This window comes from Typopeltis vanoorti, chromosome 17 (assembly GCF_054136105.1).
Source record: "Typopeltis vanoorti isolate ZY-2024b chromosome 17, IOZ_Tvanoo_1.0, whole genome shotgun sequence".
Lineage (NCBI taxonomy): Eukaryota > Metazoa > Arthropoda > Arachnida > Uropygi > Thelyphonidae > Typopeltis > Typopeltis vanoorti.
This window is the reverse complement of record NC_143565.1, coordinates 55,327,624-55,335,000: the sequence shown is the minus strand read 5'-3', so window position 1 is coordinate 55,335,000 and position 7,377 is coordinate 55,327,624. Positions and strand designations below refer to the sequence as shown.

The 7,377-nt window shown below is 32.9% G+C and overlaps 1 protein-coding gene across 1 annotated transcript in view; it reads left to right on the top strand.

Annotated features, from left to right (window-relative positions):
* Positions 1-6,463: 6,463 nt before the first annotated feature.
* LOC150097405 (uncharacterized) overlaps positions 6,464-7,377 on the top strand; it is a 181,073-nt gene continuing 180,159 nt past the window's right edge. The window contains exon 1 of the mRNA XM_090406761.1: positions 6,464-6,884. The gene's annotated coding sequence lies outside the window, so the exon portion shown is untranslated. The remainder of the gene's footprint in view (positions 6,885-7,377) is intronic.

The window sequence follows — 7,377 nt, the reverse complement described above, 5'->3', positions numbered from 1 at the left end:
GAATGAAAAGAAATTGTATATTTCTTGAATAATTGCAAAGAAACTAATTGTATCTGCATTCACTTTGGCTGCATCGTTAATGATTAAATTTAGAGTATGAGCAGCACATGGCACGTAAAAAGCTCGAGGAGTTTTGTTTAAAAGCAAATTTTAGACCACATATTTTTTTCTCTTTCATATTTGCTCCATTGTCATACCCTTGACCTCGCATGTTTTCAATGGGAATGTTCCATTTTTCCCGTTGTTAAATTATTGTTGCACATAAACCATGTCCTGTGGAATCTGATATATCTGCAAAGCCTATAAAGTTTTCCCTGATCTTGACAATTCCATTGTCAGAGGAAACAAAGCGAATAATAATGGTCATTTGTTCTGTTTTACTTGCATCAGGTGTGCAGTCTAAAATTATGGAATAATATTTACATTTTCGAATTGATAATAAAATTGTATCCTTGATTGCGTTACTTAAAGTTTCCAATATTTCATTTTGACTGTCTTTACTCAAATAGTGTACTCTATTGTTTCCTTGTAGGGCCCTTTCAACATGATTTTCCATAACGGGATCAAACTTCGCAAACAGTTGTACTAATTTTAAAAAATTGCCGTTATTCCTTTCATATAATTTATCAGATGATACGCGAAAAGCTAAATTTTGGCTACCAAGGAATTTTATAATTTCAAAAGCGTTCTTAAACACTCGTCCAATGTTTCTTTTCCGTTGAGTCTGGCAATCAATAGTAGTTTTGTTTTTTAAATTTTTATCAACTTCCTTCCATTTTAAGAAATTTTTCATGTGAGTTAAACTAGTCTCATGTCTATGCAAAGTTGTACCTACATTTCTCCAATCATTGTAACCTTCTAGTAGACTACTTGATTCGGTAGGTGCGAAAGGTTTGCAACAAAAGCAAAAAATAGAATTTAAAGTTTCGGAATAAATGAGCCATGTTCTTGGCACGAGCTCCCGTTTTCCATTATATTACATGTCGCCAAATTTACGACCATATGTATCTCTGGGATATATTATATTTTTCTTTTGAATAGGCCCCATTTCAATTAAAACAACTCGTAATTTTTCATCAATATTTTCCCATTCACTTGGATATTCTAAATTTACAGACACTAACAATGTGTTAGTTTCGTGGTCAACTTCAACTAAATCTTCTCCTAACTGTTTTTCACTTAAATCATGCGTCTTGTTATCTTGTTCAATAGTTACAATAGTACTATCATGCCAACTGGATGACGTGCACGGTTCTTCAACTCTGATTTCTGATGTATCGAGTTGGTTACAATCTGCATCAGAATATTTTAATCTTTTAACAAATTTATTAAGAGCCCCAGTTTGTTTCTTAACATCTGCTTCTTTCGTAGCATGACGCTTACGATTTTGTGCACCGGATAACTTTTTTTTTAATTTTTGATTCCATTTCTATTTTATATCCACAAGAAATTATTACACAACACGACACAAAGACGAAATAATAGTCAGTACTGCCCTACTGTCAGTAGCCTATTGAGATGCATACCATATGACTGGTTTACCTAGCAATAAATGTTTTGTACGGAAATTCGTTTCTGCTCATGTTCACCGTTTCACTTTAGATAGACTGCAGTAGACCCAACATTTTGCAGGCAAGCATTATTCTGCTCTCGCTGCAAAATTGTAAACAGCCGGCTGATCAAAGAGGCGGCAATTTACAATTTTTTTTAATTTTTATTCGGTGTATCCGGCCTTATTTATTTTAATATTGATCATTCTAAGAATTTTTTGTTTTCATGATAAAAATTTTGTTTCTTAAAGATGAACTTATGAACGGTGCCCCGGCGGCGGCGCATCCTTCATAGCGGTGTCTGCATGCACCGCATGCTCTGCATGCCCGCTTCCGCCGGCCCTGGTTACAGTGGTTAAAAACGTTAAAAGCAAAAATTGTAAAATATATATAACTTACTGTTATACTATAAATGCTGTTATAAATGCAATCTTTTCCAATTGCAAACTATAAATTACCATCTATAGTAACTATTATTAACACATTATACAAAAAACGGAAAAATTTGTATGAGATTCACTGTAAAAAAAAAACTAGAACAACATGTTTTGTAAATGCATAATATGCAATCATAACTTTAATTTAAAAAAAATTAAAACAAAATACTATTTAATGTAATTTTTAAATTTTGTAATTTCTATAATTTTATAATGTAATTATTATATGTATGCAAGACATAATAAAGTGGGGAAAAAATGTAATATTCTACCTTACACGCGTATCTTGTACTTTTTTCGGTTAGGTACTAAGCGAATCATTTCACCATGTCATTGTATATATTATGTTTTGCTACTGAAAATGAATAAGAATAAAACTGAAATCCTGCGTAGATAAAGGATTAAGTAGTGTCGCTGATGATAGATTGTGTGTGGCATGATGTGCGCTCCGGCAATGAGTCCTTGGAGGTGTCACGCAAGAATAATAATTTCCTTATCGTGAAATACTGCAGTGTGCGTATAGGTGGGTGGGAATACAAACGATGCGTCAGATGAAAAGATTTCAAGGAATCATTCGAGCTCTCAGAAAAGAAGAGAGAGTCGTATGCTCAATTGTATTTAAAGTGAGGAACCAGCTGGTATCTGAAATGCATCCTGTATAAACTTGATATCAGGGTAAGTTATGAGCAGGGCCGTCGCCAGATTAGATCGCACCCTGAGGCAAACAATTAAATGTCGCCTCTGATGGATTATAAGACAAAAATATAAGAAAATCTCCAATTGCTATTTTGTTTTTATTACAAGAGAAACATTAATGCAAAACGATTACATAATAATATTAATTAAATTTGCTCTACGGGGATATCCCACATTAAATTTGTTTGTAATCTCTTCGAAATTTAAATTATAAGCTATGTCCGCCTCTATCGATATAATTGCTAGACCAACCAATCTTTCTTGGGTCATTGCTGTTCGCAAATAATTTTTAATCAGTTTAAGCTTGAAAAAACGTAGCAAGTGCAGATAGCGTAATATGGCTGAAAGAGTGCCCTTATTAAGCCGCTCTGTGAGGCAGGCAGGCAGGCAGCCTGTATGCTACTCCCTATCGACGGTACTGGTTATGCGCATGTCATTTCTTAATGATGCAAAAAGACTTTTGTTCTTTAAACGACTCTTGAAATATATGAATTTTGACATTTTATAATCTAAAACAGTACGGGAAATGACATTACAACTCCCCCCCCCACCCCTCCAAAAAAATCTAATATAATAGAAAACAGTTATTTTTGTAATCATTCAAAAAAATACCACTTTTTTCTGTCAAAGAAATAAAATCAATGGTATCCAATACACTTAATCACTTTTCATATTAACTTGACACATTCGTACACATTTATTTTCTGTTCGTTTCATTTTCCGTTAATTTTCATTTCTAAACGAAACAGACAAGAAAAGAAAAATTATTTCCATTCCATGATTTAATTAGGCAAAATGTCCAGTCAAATTAAGAGACAAAAGTAAAGAAATTCAAGTATTATTATTATTATTATTATTATTATTATTATTATTATTATTATTATTATTATTATTATTATTATATTGATACGTGATTAACTTTACGTACACAACGATCACATGTATTAAGCAATATTAGAAGGTTTATCCCACTTCTTACGAAATCGAAACACGTAAGCAGTGATGTGACGTCTGTTTCCTGTAACAGACTAAACACATGCGATTCCTAAACCAATGTAACTGTAGCATCCAGTACGTTATATCCAGTGTTTATGGGAGGGGGTGGGGATCATTAAATGAATTTCGAATAATGGCTTTATTATTATTATTATTATTATTATTATTATTATTATTATTATTATTATTATTATTATTATAACAATTCCGTCCACGGAAAGTTGCAACGCAGTCTGACTAGATAATCTGAAATCCTATTCCAAAGAACAAAGTACTTTTTTTCTTTGGAGTAGGATTTTAGCTATTTTAGAACCGAATAAGGAGGGTAAGTATTGGTCTCACACCGGACGATGAAAATCATGTATCTTCTAATTAATACTGTATGATAATTTCCAAGTTTATAATAATATTAAATAGTTTGCTAAAATGAAGTCATTGAAATAGCAATGAAAAATTATTTTAGCAACTAAAGAGTATATTAAAGTATGGGTAATAATAATTACCCATACTTTTTTTATTACCACTGCATATAATATTTACCACTGCAGTCAGAGGATAGTTTTTTTTTTTTTTTAATGAAATAATTGCTATTGGGTTGATCCATAAAAGACCGAACTTATCGGCAATTATTTTGCATCTCGTTAGACAGAAGCAGATTCCATTGTATAGAATAGGAGTCGCCAAACTTCTTTGACCGTCGACCCCTTCAAGAGTTTCTTGACGTTTTATAGACCTCCTCTATTTTACTATTACGTAATTATAACAGGACAAGCAAAAAAGACGCTTATGCGAGTTTTTAGATTGTTTATTTATAGTTACAGTGTTTATTGTATCTATAATATAGTATATATTATTATATTGGCTTAACGTCAAAGGGATACTTTTTTTTTTTGACGTCCTTAGCATTACATATTTGATAGGAGGGATAAATAATATATAAAATATAAAATTTAATTTAGATAACAAAATAACAATAATACAGTATTCCTTATATATATGAAAATAAGACTATTTAAAATAAAGAGCCAATAGGCTTCATTTCGGCGATGTAAACATTATTTAAATAAGGGGATATTAAATCCCACATTGTTTTAAAACCGAATAAGAAACTCAAAGATCGGAATCAAAATCGGAATATATTCGGCTTGAAACTCTTTAATTCCGATCTTTGAGTTTCTTATTCTGTTTTAAAACAATGTGGGATTTAATATCCCCTTATTTAAATAATGAAAATAAGACTTTTATTAACTTAGCATACAATTTACTAACGTTGTCAATGTGAAGGGTGTGTTTCGTGACTCTTGACAAGATTAGCAATGTTGGGTTCAAAATTAGTAAGTTTCAGCCTTAAATCGCCACAGAATTCTATATCTAGCTTATTTCTTTGTTTTGTTAAAATGGAATTAACATGGTTGAAATCAGCTTCAACCATGTACGAGCTTGGAAATGCAAGCAAAAGGGGGAGTACCACTTCAGAAAATTTTGGATATTTTTCTACAATATTTATATTCTACCAAAAGTAACTTAAAGTCCTATTTTTAAAAAGCGTCTTAGCTTCAAGATCAATTGACCAATAAGTTCATCTTGTAAGTTACATTCGATATTTTCAATATCTGCAGAAAATGGCGTGATAACCCAATTTGGAATGTGCATGTTTTCAAAATCTGCAAAGCGCAATTTAAAATCATCGCTCAAATTTTGAAGATGTTTTGTGTATATTTCTAAGTCTTCATCTTTTACTTCCAACTGCCGTAGATTCGAAAAGTACTGAAAAAAATCTTTTCGTAACAATGACGATTTAAATAAGGCTAATTTAGCTTGGAATCCTAAAAGAATCGTCCGAGCTTGAATAAATTCGTGGCATCTTTACCTTGTAGACGGGTCTGTACGTCATTAAATTTTGAAAATAAGTCCGCCAAGTAGAAAATATGATTCTTATTTCTCTTCAGTTCATCACTCAAAAACAAATTAACATCTGTAAGAAACTCTAAGGTTGAGTCGAACAACTCAACAAATCTTTGTAGATTTGCACCTCTAGACAATATAGACAATACTTCATCATTTTTTTTTCACAAAGTTTGGCAAACAATCGCGATTTAAGAGGCTGAGCAAAAATGAGACTGGAATCGAATACGTGTAAGTATAAGTAAATAAGCAACCGCGCACGTGTTGCAATCTCGCTACGCTGCGCCGGCCGGGTGGGAACCACCGACATCCGTTTATTGGTAAATACGTCATTTTGGCCTACTTGATTGGCCCTCCGTAACTATTTTCATGACCTTGCTCCATCTTACAGGTCCTATTCGTGTCACTGTTCCCACGATTCACTCTTAATTGCGTTGTCATTCAGGATGGAGGTAATCCAAGTTAACCGAATTAAATATTACCCATACAATAATGTCTTATATTTTTCTATCGCCCCCAATCGACTCCTGGGGGTCGATATCGACCACTTTGGCGACCACTGGTATAGAACATGATCCGCAATTGAAATACTGAATATAGGTATAACCCACTACAAGAAAGACTGATTTCTTGGAGCGGGTACAAAGGTGAGAGACAAGAGCAGTAATTGGACCCGAAGACATTACTTATGGTGACAAGCTAGAGGTTTATGAGACTGCAATTATTGGAATCAGGACATTTTGATGGAAATACGATTCGAATGTACAAAGTTTGTGAACAATGAAAGATATTAAAGCCGTAAAATGTTTTCGCAAGTATAAGACAAACGTGCAAGCAATTTTGTTTTTAAAGTCAAGCAGTAGACACGTTGGACATTCTCTGTATGACACCCATGAATAGAGGGACTAGTATCCTTACAATATATAATTTTTCATATATTTTTTTCTTTTTCATTTTAACAAATTTAGATCGTATAAGTAAGTTTGCATAGGCATCATAGGTAAATGATAGGCGTGCCATTTTATGTAATCCGATAAACAAATTATGAAATATAATCTTGAGATTTCGTTCAAACTTTCATCACATCAAAATATTTCATGCGAAATTACCGGTAAATAAAAATGAAGTAAGGTGCAGTGGTATCTAATTCGATATTTCAATTTACGACAGTAGTTTTAATTTGAATTAATTTGTAAGAAAGGGCGGCTGTTCAGGTGAAAACTAAGGCCTCTGTAGCGCAATTGGAAGAAAGACGGAACAATGCATCCATTAACTGGAAACGTCGAATTCGTCATGATAAGTATGAATTTTTTTCTTTCATACAACTTTTTTCTTTGATAATATAACGTATTAACACCTGCTGGTATCTATGTCCTATTGCACGCACGCACGCGCGCGCGCGCACGCACGCACGCACACACACACACACACACACACACACACACACACACACACACACACACACACACACACACACACACACACACACACACACACACACACACACACACACACACACACACACACAAATTCATTTCTCTTCTAAGAGAATAGAATTTAGGTCTTATAGAAAAGTTTAATTTGATATTAAGGAAATTATTCATTCCTTTATCTGGATGATGATGATACTTTTCTTTCTTTATTAATAGCTCCAACATTTTCAGGAGAATAATCCGAACGTGAATGAATTTTCAGGCTCATTCTGTAATCTAAATTCCGAATTTGTTGAGCAAGCTATTATAACTATATATTGATAATTTCGGATTTCTATGTTATTTCCTAAAATAATTAAT